Below are 22,900 nucleotides of genomic sequence, written 5' to 3' on the forward strand. Positions count from 1 at the left end.
GAGGGAGATTTGGTTTCCCCCTGAAAATCGAACCAGGAACTCTAATGTGAGAAAATTAAATTCTAATCCACTTTCCTCGCAGTAACCGTAAAGATTATAGCCATTCCCACAATAAATCTCCGCCCAAACAGGCCACTTACACTGCAGTGTGGGGTTTTAAATTATGCTTAATCGACCACTTTTTATTGCACACGCGGTAACGTCACCTCCGGGGGACTTCATCAGTTCGAAACCAACAGCGGATAGAAATAAGATTCAAAATTGTCATATCGCATGACAAACAAACTGCTTCTTCTCGCCAGTCAGCGGAGAAGGGAATCCACTCGAACGGGTGCGTAACGTTACGGTCGCCTAGAAATACCTGACTGACTGAGCGAGGTGACGGTAGCAGTGCTTGCATACCTGCGGAGGATCCTTCATTCTCTTGCTCAATCCACCGTATGAGGTGCGGTTTTTGGTATTGGTGGCATCGGGGAGAAGATTCAGCATTCAGCCAAGCACTTTGTAACGGTAACAAACCGTTGCCGTTGAAACAAATACTATCGTACCATTAAGATGATATTAGGTCTACCTGTGTACGACAGATTAAATGCAAACGATCGACCGGAGCCGCCAGCAATCCAGGCAGTCAGTCAGTGTTTGTGGTTGTTACCTTTGCCACTGCGCGAATCCAGGTGCGACTGCATACCAATACACACTCACTTCCCAAGTGGCAGCAGCAAACATGAACGACTTTGACGTTGTTGAATTGCATGCTTTCGTCGATATACCTACCTACCTAGCCGCTGCGCTGCTACTGCTTCTGTTTCTGCCAACCGCTCACCCGCGCCGGGTAGTTGGTCTTACCTTGGCCTGCAGTGACTAGCACGCAAAACCCATAGCGAAGCATGATGATTTGAGCAAATCCTTTATGGCCAAAGAAGACGCAACCTAGTGAACCACATAACGCGATCAATATTGCTATTTGTGGTTCAAGTAAACCATATCATAGGGTTTTCACACACAATGCAATCGCCTTTTGAGCTTAGTTGATTGGAAGAACTTTCGCAACGGTTAAGCAATCGAGTTGTAAAGCAATAGAATAAAATAATAGGTTGAGCTTTGAATACAGCGATGTCCCGATTTGCTCAACCTCATGCTGAATTTATTAGGGGTGACAAAAATGGGACGGTGACAAAATCGAGAAATATTTTGATTCTTATTTGTTTGTTATTTCGTTTAGGGTAAGCGGACCCTTTACCTATAATGGACCTCGGGTACAGTTTCAGCGTTTGTTAGCTTGTGCTTTTTATTTCCGAGGATATATGACATAAAACAGAAAGTACTGAACATACCACACAGTTCAGTTTATAAGATTTTAGCTGAATTTAATGAATAATGCCTTAAAATCAACATTTTCAACAAGCCAGGGTCCATTTTATGGTAAACAATGAGAAATGTCGCCATTAGTGGGCCCTCTTCATGCAAAATATACTAGAATTCCTATAATGGAGCCGGTCGCTATTCTATTGTAAACCACAAGGTCCATAAAAGAAAAACGGACATTCCAATCTGTTCTAAAAATGTGTAAAATATAGAGATTTGGAACATAAATTGATATTTTCTTAGGCTTAATCGAAAGTTACTCGTATTGTAAGCAGGGCTTCGACCGATCCTTTTTTTTCTACCGCAGTCCCACCAACGCGCATTCAAGTTCACACCGTCCATTTAGTGATGGAATACGAACGCTATGCATAACACAACTGGCAGTTTGCTCAGTCAAACGCCGATGGCACGCAGTAGTATGAACGCATTCTAAAGCTTTTTAACATTTTCGTTTCGATCAAGTTGCCTTTACCGTTTGGAGCAGCGAATGACTGCAAAACAGTCAAATGACTGGCAGTCACCACGCTTACGAAAAGCAACCGCACAATCGTATGATTCAATACTACAAAAAAACAACCACTACATGTGCATGGAAGAAGTCGGTCGGACTCCGTCCAATACAAACGAATATTTTGCTTGCGTCGGACCGACGTCCGGGTGACAAACTATTACTGTGAGCAGCCGATTTGGAGACAAAAAGAGAAACGAAAAAATACGTCACCGTATGCTTCCAGTCAGTTTGCAGTTTATATTCTCAAAGCGCAAAGCAAAACGGGAGATTGACTGTTTGCTTTTGCAGAGATGCCGCATGAATTGTAAGACGGCAGCAGCACAAGCGGCAGATTGACTGAATTCAAAAAACAGTCAAATGATCGTTCAAAAAGCGGAGTTTGAATGCGGAAAGTTCGCATTCACGGCAGTCACATTCAACTTGCGATCCCTTTTCAAGCCCTGATTGTAAGTGCCATCGGTTGCATGTTTAGCGTTACCAGTTTAAAATAATTCGTGGAAGAAAACTACTCAAGCACTAACTGGCCCACTAATGGTTAATTTACCCTACTTCGGTTCTAGAGAAAAGTGTCCAAATCCTTCCGTCCCAATCGGTTAGGAATTATTTATTTCGATAAAACCTAGACAAATTTCGATGTACTGTAAGAATTTATTCGAAACTGCAGTCTTGCACGAAAACGTGATAGATGGAGTATTCTAGAACTAAAGAATCTGTCATAATAAATGCCGTTTTCAACTATTTTCGAAATTATCGAGAGCGAATCAGTATTGTAAATTATAACTCAAAAATCAAAGCCATGGGTATAAACGTCCTTAAGAACAGGACCCTTCTTTATCGACAGACTTCGCAGCCGGTTATTAGTGTACAGAAAAACTACGGTGCTAGTGTAAAGATCCTTTGGACTCAATAGCGGCACCGCCCAGTTCAGATTCGAACCTATGAAGACTGGCTTGTTAGAGCAGCATCGTACCCGGTGCTAACTGGGCGGACAATTATAACCCAGATCAATAGATTATGTTCTGTTCAACCAAAACCTGTACATTTAATGACAAATATTTTATGTGTGTGCGTGTTTTGACAGTACATGTGTGCTCAAAATTATCGATGGTATACATGCAGGGGGTTAGAGAGCTCGGTGCAAACATTTTAGGGGGTGTTAAAGGACCATATTTAACGCAAAAAAATCCTTTTACGCAAATGGTCGAGTATTAAACAATTTTAGCCTGAAATTAGCTCTATTACAAAAACTACGCTAGCAAGCTCAATTCTGTAACTTTCATTCGAAAGCTGAAAAAAATGTATATTGAAAGTAGTTCTAAAACTGCCTGCTTCATGAAATTTAGTAACCTTACAGAATTGAAATTCGAATCAAATAGGTGTTTCTCGAGGCGTTTTTACCAATTTTTTCCTAAAAAAGTGTGATAAAGTTGATGTACCAATTTGTAGCTCTGGTATCGTTCAAGGTTCAACAATTAAACTTTCGGCGTGAAACGGTTATTTCTTTTAGTTTCATTGCCATTTAATTTTAAACGTATCGTGTTGAGTGTTGCATTAGTATTTGAAAACTGAACGAATTCATACATCACGCATAGCACACTAGACCACCGCGTGCGACGGACACGGTCTGACACGTATGAAAAACAAAAACAGCAACAACAATGTTATTGCGAAATCAAGACTTCGTCTGCACTTTTGCTTGCATAATACTGCAAAACTCAAGCCACTTAGGCTTACCCGCCGGCAGCAACTTTTGAGCCTGTTGTATCAAAAGGATGCGCTTTTACCCGATTCAGCACGCGCCACATCTTCCAGTCAACTGTGGCGCAACTTGGCTTATGCTTGCCTTAGGATTATTTCCCACAATCCGCACAATTTCATGGTCGATTGCTGAGCCCACTTTTTTATTTTTATTTTAATGTGGATTTAATGTGCTGCTGTACTCGAAGCCTCGTTGGAAACTTCTCGAAAGCGACGGTGCGTTATCGTGAAAATTCCTGAATGAAAAGTAAAATCTCCCGCTGGACTGTCGTTGCTCGACAATTCGCGATGCCACAGAAAAGGTGAATGTACGCGAGTTCTTCCGGAGAATACATTTTGATGCTGCAATCGTTCTCAGAAACATCCTAGAAAGACCCGCAAAGTCTGTTTCGTTGTTGTTTTCTATACGCGTCAGACCGTGCCCGTCGCACGCGGTGATCCAGTGTGATGTGCGTGATGTATGAATTCGTATAGTTTTCAGATACTAATTCAACACCCAACACGGTACGTTTAAAATGACGTGACAACGACATTAAAAGATATAGGCATATCACGTTAAAGATCGAGGTGTAGAACGGCAACTAAGCTTTAAATTCAATAAAAGCAATCAACTTTATCACGATTTTCGGAGGAATTTGATGAAAACGTCTTAAGAAGCACATATTTCAACGCTTTTTATTGCTGAAAAGTTACTAAATTTCATGAGATACTAAGACACTCCAAAAACTTCAGCCATTCATGAGACAGGAAGTTTAAGGACCATTTTCAGTACAAAATTTTCTCATCTTTCGAATGAAAGTAACAGAATTGAGCTAACTAGCTTATTGTCTGTACTGGAACTAATTTAAGGCAAACACAAACCAAAACTAAATATATTTAATAACTCTGTAAGGATTGAGATTGAGACGCTCAGTCGTCAATCGCGGTGCTAGGTAAAGAAACCTCGAGTGAACGAAATGATTGGTTTGACGGAAAAGTCCAACAAGCGATAGAGAGGAATACAGAGCTTGGACAAACTACCTAAGCAAGCATTACCATGAGGGAGAATTTGGCCAAGTATGAACGAGCGCGGAATGAGTTGTCCACGTTCCTGACGAGGAAAATGCGCCAGGAAGGAGGTCAAAAATCGTGAAGAGCTAGAACAACCATTCTAGGCTAATGCGACGCGCAAGTTCTATCGTAAGAAGGAGGACCAATCTCCCAAAGGATACACACTACATGCTTGACCTGATCCTTTGTGCTACGACAGATTCTCCAAAAATGTCGCGAATACCAGGTCCCTACGCACCACCTATTTATAGATTTCTATTAAAGTATAGGACAGTGACGGGGCTAGTGCAACACTCCTGCTGACTCTGTCTAGCAGCACCGCCCAACTTAGGTAGTCGACAAGTCGATGGTATTTCCTGTCTCCTGCTCGCGCTAGAAGGTGATCTACAATAAATCTAACCAATTTATTTGTTTTTTTTTTTTTTTTGTTAGATTATAGTCACTTTAACAGCTTATGTCATTCGTGACTTCTGCGGGGTTGGGATTTGAACCCGGGTCCTCGGCGTGAGAGGCGTGAATGCTAACCACTATGCCGGGACTGACCCCGATTTATCTGTTTCGTTGATGTAGTGGACATTATCGGAAGGACGTTTCAGGCGGTTGCTGAGCAGTATACCAAATTGTAACGTGAAACAGTGATGGTTGGATTAGTGGCGAATACGTCTAAAACCAAATACCTATTAGCAAGAAGAACCGAGTGCGATCGAGCTCGTATAGGTAATAGGGCGGTAGTCGATGTTGACGAGTTCAAGGTGGTAGACGAATTTGTATACCGGATAACAACTGCAGCAGAGAGATACGAAGACGTATTCTGGCTGAAAGTCGTGCTTACTACGGACTCCACAAGACGCTAAGGTCTGGTAAGCTTCACCCCGTTCCGAATGTACCATGTACAAAACGTAAATAAGACCATCAGTTCTCTACGGGCACGTGGACAATATGCAACGGGGACTTGAAAGTACTGGTCGTTTTTCAACGTCGTGTGCTTAAGACTATCTTTGACGGTTTATTTCAGTTCTCACATGTATAGAGAAGGATGAACCACGAGTAGTCGCAGCGCACCCAGTATCCAGAAAGTTGCTAAAGGTAAAAGGGTACAATGCGCGGGACATGTTAGAATGCCGGACAACAACCCCGCAAAAAATGGTGTTCGCCTCGAATCCAGTTGATACCAAACGCAGAGGTGCTCGATGGTTAGACCAAGTGGAACAAGACTTGTAGGACATTTGAGGAATTAAAGACGGACAGCTATGGACCGAGTTTGTTGACGGGACATTGTAATGCAGGTAAAATTCTAAAGGACATAGCAAAAGGACAAGTAAATAAGAATGTAAACCGAGTCACAAAGAAGCGCGAAGCCGTCAGCAGCTGAAAGCAGTTCTTCGAAGAGCATCTCAATCGAGACTAGAAGAAGCGAATTAAGCTAAGCTGTAGGAATGCCTTCAAACGATAACAGCGTGCCGGCTTCCGGTCTCGAAAAGATTCAACGTGAAATCGGTCAACTAGAGATTATTTAGTAAAGAATAATTGAGCCGCCGGTAAAATCGACTCCCAGTAGAACTCTACTGAAATGGAAAGAACTACTAACAACGGTACTTCACTGGATAATTTCAAGGATTTGAGAGGAGGAGAAACTACCAGAGGAGTAGATGGAAGGTGTGATGTGTCCCATCTATGAAAAAGGCAATCGACTCGATTGCTGTAATTGCTATCGTCTATTTCCAATAGCAAAAGAATTCGTGGGGCAGTACCAGGCGGGCTCTATGGGGGCCCGTTCCACCACGGATTAAATTTTCACTCTCATACAAATCCTCTAGAAACGTCGGAAGTATAATCCACGCATCATATTTTCATGGATTTCAGGGCAGCATACAATACAGTCGTGCGCGAATAACTATAGCAGATAATGCACGAAAACGACTTTCCGGACAAACCGATGCGGCTGCTCAAAGCTGCTCTGGAGCGAGCGATGTGCTACGAGCGTGTTTCTAGGGCACTATTGAGTCCCTCTGAATCGCGCAGGGAAGTGTGACAAAGGGATGGACTACCCGGTATGTTATTCAACATAGCTATTGATCGTGTTTTCCGGCAAGCGGGCGTCGAAACGATCTACAGCAAAATAACCAACCTCTAGCCATCGCAGACGACCTCGATATCATTACTTAAAACCATGGGACGGCGAAGGCAATCGCCTCCATAAGCATAAGCATAGACATAGGATACCGCCCGTCTGCTGCTACTCCGTTATTGGCGGAGGCAGTCTCCTCCAGTCTAAAATCGGAGGCTAGGAGGATAGGTTACAAATCAGTGCGTCGAAAACCTAATATATGGTAGGAAGAAGCTTCGGAGAAAACAACGTTTATCTCCCACGGACAGTGACTATTCACCGCGATGAACTGAAAGTGGTTGATGAGTTCATAAATTTGGGATCTCTGGGCACCGCCGACAATAATACTAGTAAAAAGATTCAATCTGGAAGCCGAGCCTTCCTTTCTTTCTGCAAGATGTTTCGATCAGGAAGCATGCGCCGCCGCAAAAAGCTGACGATTTACAAAACGGCAATCAGACCAGTAGTCCTCTACGGACTTGAGACAGTAACTTTGCTTACGGAAGATAGATGTGCACTTGCCGTATTTGAATGGAAGGTGTTGCGGACTATTTTTGGCGGAGTACAAACGGGTAGCGGAGAGTGGCGTAGACGTATGATCTACGAGTGGCAGACATTATTTGAAGGAGTTGCCTTCGTACATCTGGCGGTTGTTGGGAGACTACGGTGGGCCAGCCACGTCACAAGGATGCCAGACTGTGTAATACTGTGCAATAAAATCTGTTCTCTCCAAGAACCCAAACGGCATCAGCAATAAAAGGGCCTAACGTGCTAGATGGCTCAACTAGGTTGGTGTCGACTTGCATGTGTCGATACGCTCAACGAATTGGCAACGAGTACAGTAGAAAGGAATTCTTGATACGACAAGAGCTACCCGGCTCTATACTGGTAGAAGTGAATGAGTAAGATTCTAGCTCTGCCCGATAGTGCAATCGTTTCCTTTCGTAGAACAGCTCAAATGACTGCACTGCACAATAACAAAAAGTACAAATATCAAGGGCCCTAGATGACTACCTTGTGGCACGCCAGATGGCATCTTGAAACAAGCCGAATTAATACCATTAATTCTGACTAATAAAAGCGGAGCGTTCGATAAGGTATGACTGGATCTACTGTGACACCCATTTTAGTAACCCCATCCACCTCATTTTTCCACTGCCAGTGCGTGCGGAACTTTTCGAACGCCTTGCTGATTTTTTCAATACTCTTGATATCCGACCAAATACAAGTGATTTAAATTATTTAGACTACCATGCTGGATTTTATTCGATTTGATTTTCACACAACAATATAAATATTAATGTACCCACAACCAATTATTTCGTGTATGAAAATTGAACGACTAAAAATAAAACTCGATTTCGATCAATTTCCAACCTACAATAGGAGCCGACTTTCATTGAATTCATTGTTCCACTGTTTCATTATTCATGAATATAGGCCTTGAGCAATAGGTTCATGTGAGACCCACGCTGAATTGATTCGAAAATAGAAAGTTTGTTTGAAAATTTGATTTCTCCATTTATGCTGGCCGGCAGGCACTATTCACAGTACAGTGGCTACTACCTAATTTAACGCACTGCTGGCTTGTAAACTATCGTTCAAATAACCATTTTCGACGCACTTCCCTAATATATATTTTTTGGTCGAAAAAGAAAATGTCCCACCCGGAAAATTGCTCTCTCTGCCCCATATGCTACGTGTAGCGCCCACGAAAGCGGAAGGAACCAAAGCACCAGCAGAAAAAACTCAATGGACTCCGATGTCCGTGCATTGAGCATTAATTAATGCCTGACCAGCAAAGTCATCACGGTTGACTGAACTGCACTGTAAGCAACAAAACGATACATGTGAAAATGATCACCCAGCATATGTACTGAACCGGGCAGGCTTACATAGCTCCTCCTGTGGCAACCGGACTGCAATTGGAATCCCAATTAAAACGATTAGCTTCAATCGACGCATCGCGTTCGGGTGGGAAATAGAGCGGCTTCCCGTATTGAATTAGAGTTATGATTTTACCAGTCAGTGTCCCACTTGTTGGATTGTTCTAGTGGGCCAATTATGATTTATGCTCTATTCATTCGCATTCCCAGTTGCAGAATTAATACACAACAATTGATCTGCAGCTAATTACGCTAATGCACCCGAGCTTCTGTTTGCGGACTAGCTAGTAGAACAAACAATCAGCATTATCGAATTGAACTGGTAAAACTAATCCAATTCAACAAATTTAGCACTTCGCCTAATTCGAATTACTCTGGAGAGTTCAATGATCGGCACCACCACGGGGCTGTCGGCGGCCGTAATTGCCGGATTACCCGGGCTAAACTTTGAATGGATGAAATATGTATCAGCAATTGCTGTTGTAGGTAAATTTGTTTTATGCTGCTGGTATTAAAAGAAAATATTTATTTTTTTCGGTACACAATTTCACGCTGCCACCTGTAATAAGCTCAGCGAAAATTGGTTCCTGACAAAAAATGGTTCAGCAAACATGTTTTGTTGTACGTTGCGAAATTAATTTTAATTTTCCATGTAGGCATGTAGATAATTTGACAGGAGATGTTGGGGAAAATTGTCAAACAATATTTTTATTGCCGGTTATAGTGGATATTGACATATTATAGAATTGCAAAACAATTGTGAAAACAATTTTCACCATTTCTAGTTATGTTGCCCGACCCGTTGCAGATAATCTATGAAAGGAGATACGCGTTTGTCACTACGTAAACTCCTTTTCACGGCAGTACAATGCCGAATGCAATGTATAATTTTTGCAGCTATTAATCCTTGTTCCTGACAAGCTTGCAATAAAATAAAATAAATGACTCTCAAATAATCAGTTTTGCGAAAAGCCGACTACTCTCTTTAATATTGTTTCTGCTGAATTAAAATTAACTGAATCTATTGTTAATTTTTTTAACTAATCTTTGACTATTTGCTACGCAGTATTAGCGCCAAATTTATAAAAAAAAAACTTTTTCCTTAATCCATACATGAAATGTCCCATCAATTCACATCTTCAGACTCCTAAATAATAATTCACATATCATAAATCGACTCAAAGCCATTGATAACCCTTCGCAACCGAACCGATGACCGCTTCCCATTTTAATCAATCTCCCCCTGGGAAAAAATCCAATTTCGAATGCAAAAGAATAAGAGCACACTGTTCCGTCCTCGAGTAGCCCGGCAAGATTTTCGACCAACAATAGGAAGCATAATTGTTCCCCTCCGGGTTCGGCATCCAGAAAGCTATGCAGAAGTAGAAAGAAAATCATCTTGGAAGCAATCGCTTCGCCTCTGAGCTTTTCCCCTCGCTGCCATTTCGAGGCGATGCAGATTTGTCGTATATAGACCCTACTCACCGATGATGCCGCCAAGACCGGCATCAAAGCTAGGGCGAAATTGTTAATACGGTTTGATTAAAAGATGCTAGCTTCTTCGAAGGAACTGTTTTGCTGGAAATGGGTAAGAAGAAGCCCATGCGCGCAAGCACGCAAGGTAGGAGCGGAACTGTCGCAAACGCGCTGATGGAAAAGGATCGTGTGAAAATTTCCCAGAGCATAAATTAGCAAATCCCCTCTTGCTTTTTACTTTCGTTTGACAGTGGTTCCTACCCGGTGGAATCCGCCATCAATTACTACCTACAGGATGGTTGCAAGCAATGTTTTCCTCTAACAAGAATGGTGTTTGGAAAAAGAAAATATTGCTTTCCAGTGCCTAAAATTTGTAAATGCCTTAAAAACTAGAGTAAAACATATAAATAAAAACAGCATAGTTGTAATTAAAGGTGAGTTAATTAGCATCTACAAATACTACAATTAAATTAACAACAAAACCATATGAAACAAGCCCATACCATTCTCCTGTGATGTGTTAGAATGCAGCAAATTTCCCACGATTATTTACCCACGTTGATCGATATCGTTCTCACAGGCAGTGATCCGAACTTGCATACCGACCTACCTGCGATCAATACTGCCAGCCGGGGACGTACAATTCGATACCCGTTGCGTGTTTACAAAATTGTTACTTTATGCTTAAACCAGGCTGTTCCTCCCTCCGGTCGGTGATGTACTTTCTCCCATATGTTTCCAAAGGGCTGACGCTGGGCAGGGAATCCCCCTCATTCCATAACTTTGTTCCATAGTAGGTACAATACCGTAAGGTAGGTACATAGAAATGTGCATTCCCATACTCCCAAACTTGGGATGGAACGTCGTCAGTTGTGCGCCAGACGGAAAGTTGTGTTTTTATTGTCCAGTACAAGCAAACTTTTCCATGAATTGGCCCCTCGTGTGCGATTGGAAAAATACGTCAATTGAACAATCGATTTATCAGCTTAGTTTCTTTTACCTACAATTCAAGCACAGCCATTGAAGGATTGTGCAGTAAAAAAGTAACTTAAATACATGTTTTGTTTCCATTTAGTATCAACACATGTTAGTTAGTTCCATTCGGTTTGGGCGTCAATGTTAATTTTTAATGGGAGTTTCTATTTTGATTCAAGGTAAGGTGAACTAAAATTGGAAAATCCCACATTTAAAGTTGAAAGCTTCCATAAGCAACCCGTACCAGATTAAAGTTTCGATTAAAGTTCAACAAACTTCACCTTCGAATGACAAACTGAGCAAAGCCACCAAGCTGAACTCCGGCCAACGCAACCGATGGACAAGTCGAGCAACTGTCGCAACTGACGACTTGCTGTTCTGCTCCGTTAGATGCCAGTTGGACTGTTGCATCTTTGGCGTAAGCCATATGACAAACAACGGCGCCACCACCCAGCCTACCATGAACGCATAGTGCACAAATAGTATGGGACTAGAGTAGAATGGGCTTCGGGTCCGATTCAACGAGCTGGAACCCCTGTGACGATAGTCGGTCGGTCAAATTCTCGTCCGACACCGTAGTTAAAATCAGTGTAATTACAGTCTCGAAAGCAAACAATAAAACGTTGCTCTAAAAACTATCGAGCATTTTTATCAGTGTACGCTGCTGGTACAGTTTTTATTAGCCTATTGGAGTATGTACTTTCGGTGGCAGAGCCAACATCGCTACCATCCATCGGTTTCCGGGGTTATATAGCAAAAGAGACGGGATGTGCCTGTGTGCTGCAATATCGTTGGATGAATGGATGGATCGGCACTTGATACCATTCAGCATCATCGGAAGCTTAAAGCGTACCCGGTTTGTTTTGCGATTTCACTCTTAAATCCAGCTTCCAGTTCAATTCAACGTTCATTCAATATTCACAGTTATGATGATTCGTTCTTTCATCAACATCGTAGCGTGGAAATAGTTTCTTTTTTATTGCGAAAAACTTTCGTTTGCAACCTTATCGTTTGCAGAACTGAATAGAATGAACGAAATAGGAAATGTATGAAAGAAGAAACGAAGCTTCGCTTAGCGTAAAAAGATAGTATAGTAAAGCATTAACAAGTGCACAAATTCGTAGTTGGTCCCAATAACAATCCTTTGTTCAAAGAAGAACTAGATAGTAACTTGTGTTTATTACCAGCAACATGAAACTTTGAGTTTAAAATCATGCTCTTAAACAATAGTCAAATGCCTCGAAACCATTGTTACAAAGCATATGTTTGCTCTCTGAAAATCCCTATAACTCAAAAAAACGAAAGATCTTTAAGGGTGGCGATCGCCAAAGCGTAAAAAATTACCGTGGCATTACTAGTTTATCTGCTGCCTCCAAATTATTCGAAATAATTGGGAGTGCCGGCTTTAGCTCAACGCACTAGACACTATATTTCGTTAAACCAACATTGGTTTATGTCAGGCCATTTCGTGACAACGAATATCCTAGACTTCGCCTCAAAATTTGTATCGCTGAATTTGAACGTAAGGTACAAGTAAATATGATATACACTCAATTATAATAAAGCACAGGTTAGGCAGGTCGTACAAGCGTATTGGTACCACGCCTGTATCATACACTAAAAGCAATCATAGCCCTCGGGAACTACGTCACAACGTTTGTTTTGTTGTTTTAGATTACATTGAAAATTTCAAACACATGGTGTAGATACCATGAGCATGTTTGATTATATTGGTACAGAAAACTGATACAACCAACTATGTGTTGTATCAGTTTTCTGTACCAATATAATCAAACATGTCTTTCCTCAAATCAAAAATCAGAACTATCGTCCCCAATCCCAAATAAATCTGGTGTACCCCAAGGCAGTAGTTTGGGACCACTTTTATTTATTTTATTCTTTAACGATGTTGCCCCTGCTCTTGGCACTGGGCGCAAACTGGCATATGCTGATAATCCTAAAATACTTGACAATTCGTTACATCTAAGATTGTCGCCGTCTTTAAATACACATTTGTGAATTGGCGCAAATTGAACTGCTTGACAATTAACATTACCAAATACGAGGTAATCCCGGCAGCTAAGATTAAATGCGTAAATAGGGCGTGATTTAAATTACCCGTACTGTCTCAACGCACAGTACAGTACAGTGTGTACAGTACAGTGTTGTGTACAGAAAATTTCGTCCGCTTCTCGAGAATGCATCTCTAATCAGGGCTCCGCACCAGCTTTACTGAAATCTCCGTATTGAACGAGAACAGAAAAATTTTATACGACTGTCTCTGCGCAGTTTTCCCAGCAGCTCTGCGTCCATCTGTGCTGTTAACCAACCGCTATCATCGTACTGAATTTAGCTGTGATGAACCTATTGCATCGTGTGTTAAGACATTTAGCCACGTTAAGCAATAGGGTAACGACACCAGAATTCGCCACTTTTTCAGACAGCAAACAAGAAAACCGAGATTTTTTGCCATATAGTTCAATATCGATAAGAATTGTTTAGTCTACATTAAACAAAAACATTTTTGCTACGTTTTCAGCATGAATTTAAGTCTAAATATTTGAAAAAGTTGTTGTAAATGTATAATTTATGATGCATGTTGGGGCACCAGTTTTGGACCCCCAAGATCCAGTTTTCACCATTTCTGTGCACCAGTTTTCGCCACCCCCAGAAGCATCGTTTGTATCTTGTTCTAGTTTGAAAATTCATTTACCTATATTTATATTTTTTCCGAAAAATAGAATTAATTTTCAGTTAAACAGTGAAAACAGAATGGATATCCGTTGAGAAACAACCGCATCACTGGTTCCCGTGCATCATTTTTAAATGCCAATTTGAGTTATATAACCTTTAAGGGGTTGGAGTCATATTATATTGGTTCAGTACATAACTATGTTTGAATTATTGAATATGTTATGCTAATTATGGCATTCCAAATAACAAAAAAAAACACTTTTGAACCCCTTGGGTGGGGAAAACTGATGCCTTTACCCTATTTTGAGTACAAATGGTGATAGGATCCAGTGTATTATAGAATAAGTTCGTTAGGAGACTGTTAAGAGTCAGATGAAATAATTTTATTAACACAAAACAAAAAGCAACAAATCATTGTCCCCCCCCCCCTCCTCCCCACCTTCTTACCTCACCAACACCTGTGCTGCAATCGATTTAGATCGAGCATTGAGCAAGAGAAACGTAACTTATTTGAACCTCATCCTCTTGTTGAGGGTAATCGCCCCCCTTTGTCAACCCACCAGTTTGGTGGAAAATGATAAAGGCGTTCTAGATTTATGGCGGAGCATATATACAAATTCACGTTCTCTTTTATATATACACAATGTGTTAGGTAGCTTAATAAAGATGATTCAGAGGGTGATAGAGGATCACATTTGATGAAAAAAATCCTTCTACACATATGGTCAAATCTCAATCGTTACAAAGTTATTTACAATTTTAGTTTTCGGTTCTGTTTGCCTTAAAGCAGCTCTGGTACAAAAAGTATGCTAGCTAGCTCAATTCTGCTACTTTTATTCGAAAGCTGAGAAAATTTTGTATTGAAAATTGGTTCTAAACCTCCTACTACATGAAATTTAGTAACTTTAAGAAGCAAAAAACTTTGAAATAAGTGTTTTTCAAGGCATTTTTATCAAAATGCTCCTAAAAGATGTGATAAAGTTGATTGCTTTTATCTACCGCTTTGAAGCACTGGTACCGTTCTTCAATCATTGGTGTTTTTTGGTGTGAAACGGCTATCACTTTTAGTTTCGTTGCAATTTAATTTTAAACGCATCGTGTTGAGTGCTGAATTAGTATCCGAAAACTGCACGAACTCATACATCACGCACCGTGTGCAAACAGAACCGAAAACTAAAAATGTTTAATAACTCTGTAACGATTGAGATATGAACATATGCGCAGAAGGATTTTTTTTCATCAAATGTGGTCCTTCATCACCCCCTGAAATATTTACACTAAGCTACCTAACACCTGTACAGATGCCCTCATTTGTAATCATAAATATAAGAGGCTTGTCTGTCGCCAAAACGAGGGGCGCGATATGCATTTTCGTGGTAATAATCGCCCACATTAAGCAAAGACTCAAACCAATCATACAAGATTACATTCAAGACGAGCAAAAGTAACGTAGTTGCACTTCATAGAGTTACATAGCGTTAGGGTTCCATAGCGTACCTCCAATTTGCTCTCAATTAGACTCGAGGCGACGCGCGGGGTTACAGCTAGTGTTATATATTTTGCTAGGATTTGCAATAAATCATTCGAGCATGGAAAATTCCCGGATATATGGAAGGAATCATTCATGTTTCCTGTATTCAAAAGATACGATCGTCGGAATATTTGGAACTATCGTGGTATTACTAGCCTTTCTGCTGCATCCAAGCTGTTTGAAATAGTAGTGAGCAGGGCCTTAAATTATCACCGAATTTCAAACAAAACAGAAAATCTTTTTTCTCAGCATACATTGTTTTTTATGCCTCTGAGTGTCGTATGTACAACTGCACAGTGATTTTCATCATAGTATACAAGCTCAATATATCGTGAAAATAGAACAGGAGAAAGTGATTTTCAAATCCAAAAGGTGATATTCACTTAAGGTAAAAACAATTTTAAATGCAGTTAATGATAAGAAAAATCTTATGTCCTACAGCTGAACGCAATAGATGCTAAACCACAACATAAATTTTTTTATTGATTTTCACTGCTCAAACGTGAATATCAATTTGTTACAATATCACAGGGCGCTGATATTCTATATTCTCGTGCATGAAGTTCTTGCTTGCTGTATTTAGTTATTATGTGCGTTTAATCAAAGCAAGCAGATTTTCAATGTAAGGTAGACTGATAATCCAGAAGTTTGAACGTTATGCTGATGAATATTAACAGCACTGGTAGTGAGTAATTTCATCCTCGCTAAAACAAAATGCTTTATCGCTACCGACCAACATGGATTTATGCCTGGTCGATCCGTAAGCACGAACCTTATGGATTTCACATCCACCTGTATATTCTACATGGAACAAAAAGCACAGATTGACGTAATCTATACTGGTCTGAAAGCAGCGTTCGATCGTATTGATCATAAAATACTGTTGCAGAAAATTTCGCGACTCGGCGCATCTCGGAATTTTACGATATGGCTCAGTTCCTATTTGTGCGGCAGAATTCTACGTATCCAGCTCGACACTTGTTTCTCTTCCCAGTTTACCAACTGCTCGGGTGTCCCTCAAGGCAGCAATATGGGACCTCTCCTGTTTGTGTTGTTTTTCAACGATATTGCAACGCTGCTTGGAGTGGAATGCAAACTGATGTATGCAAATGATCTGAAATTATATTCGATAATTCGTTCTATAGACGACTGTGTCCGACTGCAGAGGCTCTTGGATTTGTTTGTCGATTGGTGCAGGAAAAACCGACTTTCCACCGCATCGCCAGTCCAATCGTCTACAACTGTGTCTACAACTACAACAACTGTCTGTGTCGATTCACCGGCAATCCTGTCTGTCTTAAACTTTCGTGCGTCGCAACGCTCACTCCGATCGACCGACCGGATTACTGCAGCCGCGATTCCACTGGACAACCTTTGGATCTCACGAACCAGTAACTGCCTGCATTCGAACTTTCTCCGCCGTTGAAAGCCGTATAAGTTTGCACAAAAATTAAATATCTCCGAATATTCAATAAGACATTTTTGTTAGTTGAATTTAAAATAAACAAACAAATATATTTTGTTAGCTTCGAGATACGATGCTGGTCTAACAAGCCAGTCGTCGTATGTTCGAGTCTCGGCTGGGCGGTGTTGCTAGAGTCAGAAGGATCGTTGCACTAGTCTTTTTTTCTCATTTCTTTGTCAGTTTTCTTATTATTTCTGCTCCGTTTTAAGTCTCCTTTTGTGTCTTTTTATTTATGTAGTTTTTGTTTCATTAATGCTTTATTTTAGTCATTCGTACCATTTTTGCATTATTTTTGAGCCAATTTTTGTCTTTTTACCGCATTTCGCGACATTTTTGTACAATTTATCATTTTTATTGCTGTTTTTGTTTGTTTTTACGATTCTTTTAGAGACTTTATCTTTATTTAGTTTTATTTTATCATAGCGTTTTATTTTCATAGCTTGTATTTTTTTTGGAAATCATTTTCATATGATTTTTGTGCCATTTTCCATTCCTTTGTTTTGATTTTTAGGCTATTTTGTTTTTGTTTATTTTCTTATTTTTTAAAGCGTTGCTTTACAAGAATTTATCATTTTGCGTCATCTCTGTGCCATTTTTGAATACAGTAATGTTCCGCTTTCTTACGGAGTCCATTGCTTTGGTTTTTTTAGTGGTTCAGGCTTGCAAAGCCCGCAACCAACCCCGCAGTATCGCCAGAGGGCCAACGTAGCTCGAAGGAGAAATTATACTGCGTAGGCCTTGTCATAAGACGTTAGGCCAATTAAGTAAGTAAGTAATGTTCCGCTTTTGTCAGCTCCCGATTTTGTCTATCCCCGATTTTGTCTACCCCCGATTTTATCAGCCTATAAATTGTGCTCAACTTTTGTGCCTTTAAACATGATTTTTAATACCTTTTAATCTGCTTGAAACTATTCTGATTCTCTGGGGAATAAATATGATATAATTTCAATAAAATGATGGCTTTTTGCGAGTTATTCGGGGTCAAAATTAGGGTATTTTACAGTAAAAGTTCTAAAGTTCCTAAACAAGCAAAGTTAGAGGTATACTATAATCAGCAATGTTGTGTATTTTTACTATTTGTACAACTTTGTAGAACAAGAAAAAGTTATACAAGAACTACAAAAACAGCTGAAATAGAAAAACTGATTTTATCGATTTTTCATTTTTGAGAAATAGGATTTTTCTATCTTTGCTGAAGAGATAGAAGGTTACTGTCTTCACCAAAATTTCTTGTAATAATATGCTGTAAAACTTTGCAGAACACATCAATGTGTTATATTGAAACTGAAGAAAAATAAATTTTTTATTGCACTTTTAGGAGGATTAATCAAAATTTGAATTCCCTTGGACGATAGAATTTTTAATTTTAAGAAACTCTTCCAAAGGTTCCATAAACCTAAAACCTAGTTTTCCCGCTCAAAACTCTAATGCGCACTAAAAAAGGTTCTGGACCAGTGTGCTGTGCCCGGTTGATTAAATTCCGTTGAGTTTTCGCTTGATCAATTGAGGGTTAAAATTTAATTTTTAGTAGAAGTCTTAGATATTGCAAGGTCTTAAGTCTTGAATTTTGAAAAAAATTTCGAAAAAAAATTTACAGATTTTCTCAGATTACATTTTGTTAGACCAAAATTCAACATGGGGCTGACAAAATCGGAACATTACTGTATTAGCTTTTTGACTGAATGGCTGTTGTTGTACTTGTTGACTCTCTTGTTCCACGTTGGAAGATTATTTCATAGCAGCTAAAACGTACAGGGTGCTCCACCTTTTATGTCGGTATGAAAACATTGAATAACTTTAAGAAAAAACAACCGATTTCTATTAGTAATGCATTTTTGTTTTGTTTGGTTCCTTAAAATTTTCTTGGTTTAGTTTTTGAAAACAATATCAATTAAATGACCACCTTTATTAGAAATTACAAATTGACTCCTTTTTTCCGCGTTTTCCATTACCTTTTTGAGCATCTCGGGTGTTATAGCGTCGATTTCTGTACGAATATTTGCCTTGAGCTCGTCAATAATTTGTGGCTGGTTGGCGTAAACCTTGCTTTAGAAGTCCGGGGGGGTTAAATTAGGTGATCTGGGTGGCCAGTCAATATCGCCTCTTTTTGACACCAGACGTCCTGGAAATTTTCGTTGAAGAAATTGAATTGTTGAATTCGCAGTGTGGCATGGTGCACCGTCCTGTTGAAACCAGTAACCTTCTAGACCTTTTTCGCGCATTCGTGGGCAGACATAATGAGCCAACATCCACCGATATCGATTTCCATCGACAGTTTCATTTTCTTTGAAAAAATATGGACCAATGATGGTTTTGGCGCAAATCCCGGCCCACACAGTTATTTTCCGGTCATGCAAGGGCATTTCGTGAATCTCGTGAGGATTCTCCGTTCCCCAAATGCGGCAATTTTGCTTATTAATACCGCGAGAGAGGTTGAAATTGGCCTCGTCAGTCATCCAAATTGTATTCCAAAAATTAGGCTCAGCGTCAACCATTCGAGCGACTGTTTAGCCATATTTTTTCGGTGTGAAGCGATACATGGCGAAAATTGTACTGAAATGGCGTTTCCAAAACATATCTAACGAAAGAAATCGGTTGGTAAATGTGAAAGTTATACAGCGTTTACTAACCGACATAAAAGGTGGAGCACCCTGTATTATAAAAAGCAAGGCGATGGGATTAAACGTCCTTTCTAAGAGTTGACCCTTCTTTATCGACAGACTACGCAGCCGGCTATTAGAATACAGGACAATTACGGGGCTAGTGCAAAAATCTTACTGACTCTATCTAGCACCACCGCCTAGCCGAGATTCTAACATACGACGACTGGCTTGTTGGACCAGTATCGTACCTCGTAACCAACTAAGCGGCTAATACGTATTAGTAGCAATATATTTAACGTCGGTATTTGGGAAATTAGGAAATCGTGGAAAAAATGAAAAGAGAATTTACGCCTTCTCATTTATCATCAATTTTCATTATTTAGTGATTGAAATACGTTCTCTTTTCCATACAAAACCATTTGCAGAAAAATTTCTGATCGACTGATGTGAAGATCTTGTTAATCCGTCAAGAAATGAAAGAGTTGGGAAAGTTCAAAACTAATTTACATTCATATCTTCCCCTTCTCTTCTGACATTGCTGAAAATACAATTTTACTTTGCTTTCATTTCTCCATTTTCCATGTCAGTTGTAATATTTAGCCACAATGAGTAAGAGAATCGAAAAAAAATTGTCATTCGCGATAGAACTCCTTTATGTGATTAGTGGTTTTGTACAGATCGAAAACGCCAAAAACCACAAAGCATTGGTTAAATTTTAACATGGAAACTCGTAGTGGCATTAAACTTTTATCTTCCAAAGCACCCACATCATCTGTATTTCAAATTATCGTGAATCTCTAACGATTGGTATAAACGCGTCACAGGAAAAAGAACTGTGTTCAACTGTCACTCATCACCCAATAACCGTTTTCCGTTCAGGGTGATTCAATGCTGATAAAAACATATAAATATACATACATCTATATTCCGGCAAAATCGTTTAAATGGGTCGCCGGGTAACTCAATCGACTCTCGAAAGGGGATCAAACGAAATTATCGTCGTAAAAGTCAATCATCAAGTGCAGCGAGAATGGCAGTGCCATGCAGCAGCGATTGGCGATATAGATGCATGCATACGTAACTATATTCAAACGTTCATATCCAGTACTGTGATTCTATAGCCTGTGGGGAGATTTATCAGCACCGGTACTGCTTGCCACAAGGGTTCAACCGAGTCACGTCGACAGGTTTACAAAGTGCTTATGATAGATCGTTACACGATGACTAAAATCCTACAACGTCAGATTGGAAATTGCATAGCTTTGGATCCTATACAGTACAACGTTAGTATGACTGCAGTATGTTGGGCCATGAAAACGGATCGAATTTCCCCAAAAATTCGACAACGATTTAAATTGCGTCGAAAGCTCAAGCAATTAATGTTTGTTCAGCCCTGCGGTCTAATTAAAACCTAATTGGATTAACTGCATCCCGCAGGCAGGTTTTCCCACCAAAATCGTTTGTCTTGACAACCAGCTTAGTCGTTGCGGGAACACAAATTGCTCATTCACGTATCGAACGTTCATCTTCCGCAGCACAGTACGTCATGCTGGGTAACACCCTCGTCACACTCTGCAGTGTACAGTCAAAACGCCTACGTATTCGATGCCTAGAGCCGGTTCCATTCGGAACCGTGACAAAAATGCACCAGTAAAAATAAAAACAAATATTATTTTTCGGTGGAACTGTTTGCATTCTATGCACACGCATTTGCTAGTGGCGTGTGTGGGTAATTTTTAATAATCGATCATGCATGCGATGGTAAATTGAAAAATAAAAGTTTTTCTCAGTGCACCACACTTGTCCTGTGCAATATTGTAATGTCACTGACGCCACTTAGACGGTAATGAAATTTTATATAGCGCACCATCGAATAGTTAGTTCTTGTCCATGTTTTGGATACGATTATTTGCGAAGCTTCACCCGTAATTTAGTAGAGGAAAATGGTTTGAAGCAAAATCAGAGCTAGGGAACTATTAGCCCAAAGTGAATTTTACACCATTTCACCCAGTGCCGGTTGCCTGTGCTGCGAGGTGAAAAGTTGACTGGAAATAAAGCGAAAACATAGGTATTTCTACTAATTTATGGGGCGTCTAACCAAGTTAGCCGCATAGCGACAGCAGAGTAATTTTCGCTCTCAGCATGTTTCCTACAGTTAGGTAGAGCGTTGGCGACTGTGCTTAGATAAATTTTCCAACTGTCAATAACTGGCACCTTGCTGGATTCCAAACGTCATAAATCAAACACTAGTTTGATGACAGTTCCTAATTGAAAACAGATAAAATTTTACAATGTTAAATTAAATACGACGAGGGAGTGTAAGAAACAACTGAGCTGGGAAGTGGCCAACGTATTCTGTTTCAAACAGATGGCACCAGAAGTTCACGCACAGTCGACGACCTTTTGTGCAAACTCACTTGAACGCAAATTGGCATCGATAAGTTAATTGAATTAATTGGTAGCTCGAGCGGGTGTGTTTGTATTTATTTAAATAGACCACCACACAGAGCACACCACAGGAAAATACAGCACGTCAATCCGAATGATTCATGTAATCTACCTCCAAACCATCCATGAGTAAGACGTGGAGTAATGCAATCCAAAATGCTTTAATTAAAGTAATTTAACTCCACAAGTCGTACATTCTACGGAGAACCGACACGGCCCAATCTCAACAGTACATCGATCAACATCATTTTCATCTTCGAGACAGCGCTAACAAATTGCCGAATCTATAAATTATCCCGCAAATATCTAAACAAAACCTTTTGCCCGGTTGCACACCTGTTTTTTCCTCGAGCGGAAGAAAAATTTTGTTTACCGAAAGGCTCACGTTTGCTACCGCGCGCCGCCCGGTTACCGGTATTTAGACCGGCTCGGTTCAGCTCAGCTCGGCTCAGCATTAGATCGATGAGGCACGTCAAAAAGCGATAAAACTTTTCAGCTCCACTGCACGGTTTGAAGTTCAAGGGTGATAAATATGTAAACATACACGCACGAACGCACGCACGCAAGTAAGCACGGATGTACGCCCCGGGCGTCCGAGTCTGGTAATAGAGACGCAGTCGTTGCTGGGACGGATTTTTTTAGTACAGCAACCTGTTTAATATGATATGCCAAGGTGAATCTGAATGCACTTCATTCAGTATGGGATGATTGAGATAATACAGAAATTGGAAAAAACAAATTTTGGGACACAAATATTTTAATTTTGGTTTTTCTTAAAAATTGACTTGACAAGAACAAGACAAGACATATTGTAGAGCTTATAAAGAAGCACACTTTTGCAAAAGTAATCATGTCTTTAGCTTCTCTACGAAAAAAGTTATCAGCTGTTTTCATTGAAAAATAGGGAAATCTCAAACCGATTTTAAAAAAGTTACTAGAAAAAGGTACCCACAGTTTTTTTAAATATGTGTACTCAAAATTTTAGAGGTGTCTTGATCGTAGATAATGACAACCGAAAAATTCCTAATTTT

General features: G+C 40.1%; 1 protein-coding gene across 3 annotated transcripts in view; it reads right to left on the reverse strand.

Annotated features, from left to right (window-relative positions):
- The window catches only part of LOC128744563 (protein numb), a 67,643-nt gene that overhangs the window by 19,411 nt on the left and 25,332 nt on the right, over positions 1-22,900 (reverse strand). Inside the window, exon 1 of one of the 3 annotated variants that reach the window (XM_053841657.1) lies at positions 141-440. The exons of the other annotated variants lie outside the window; for them this stretch is intronic. The gene's annotated coding sequence lies outside the window, so the exon portion shown is untranslated. Of the gene's footprint in view, positions 1-140; positions 441-22,900 lie in introns of those variants that run through there. 3 annotated transcript variants of the gene reach the window in all.

The sequence above is a fragment of the Sabethes cyaneus genome, chromosome 3, assembly GCF_943734655.1.
Source record: "Sabethes cyaneus chromosome 3, idSabCyanKW18_F2, whole genome shotgun sequence".
NCBI lineage: Eukaryota > Metazoa > Arthropoda > Insecta > Diptera > Culicidae > Sabethes > Sabethes cyaneus.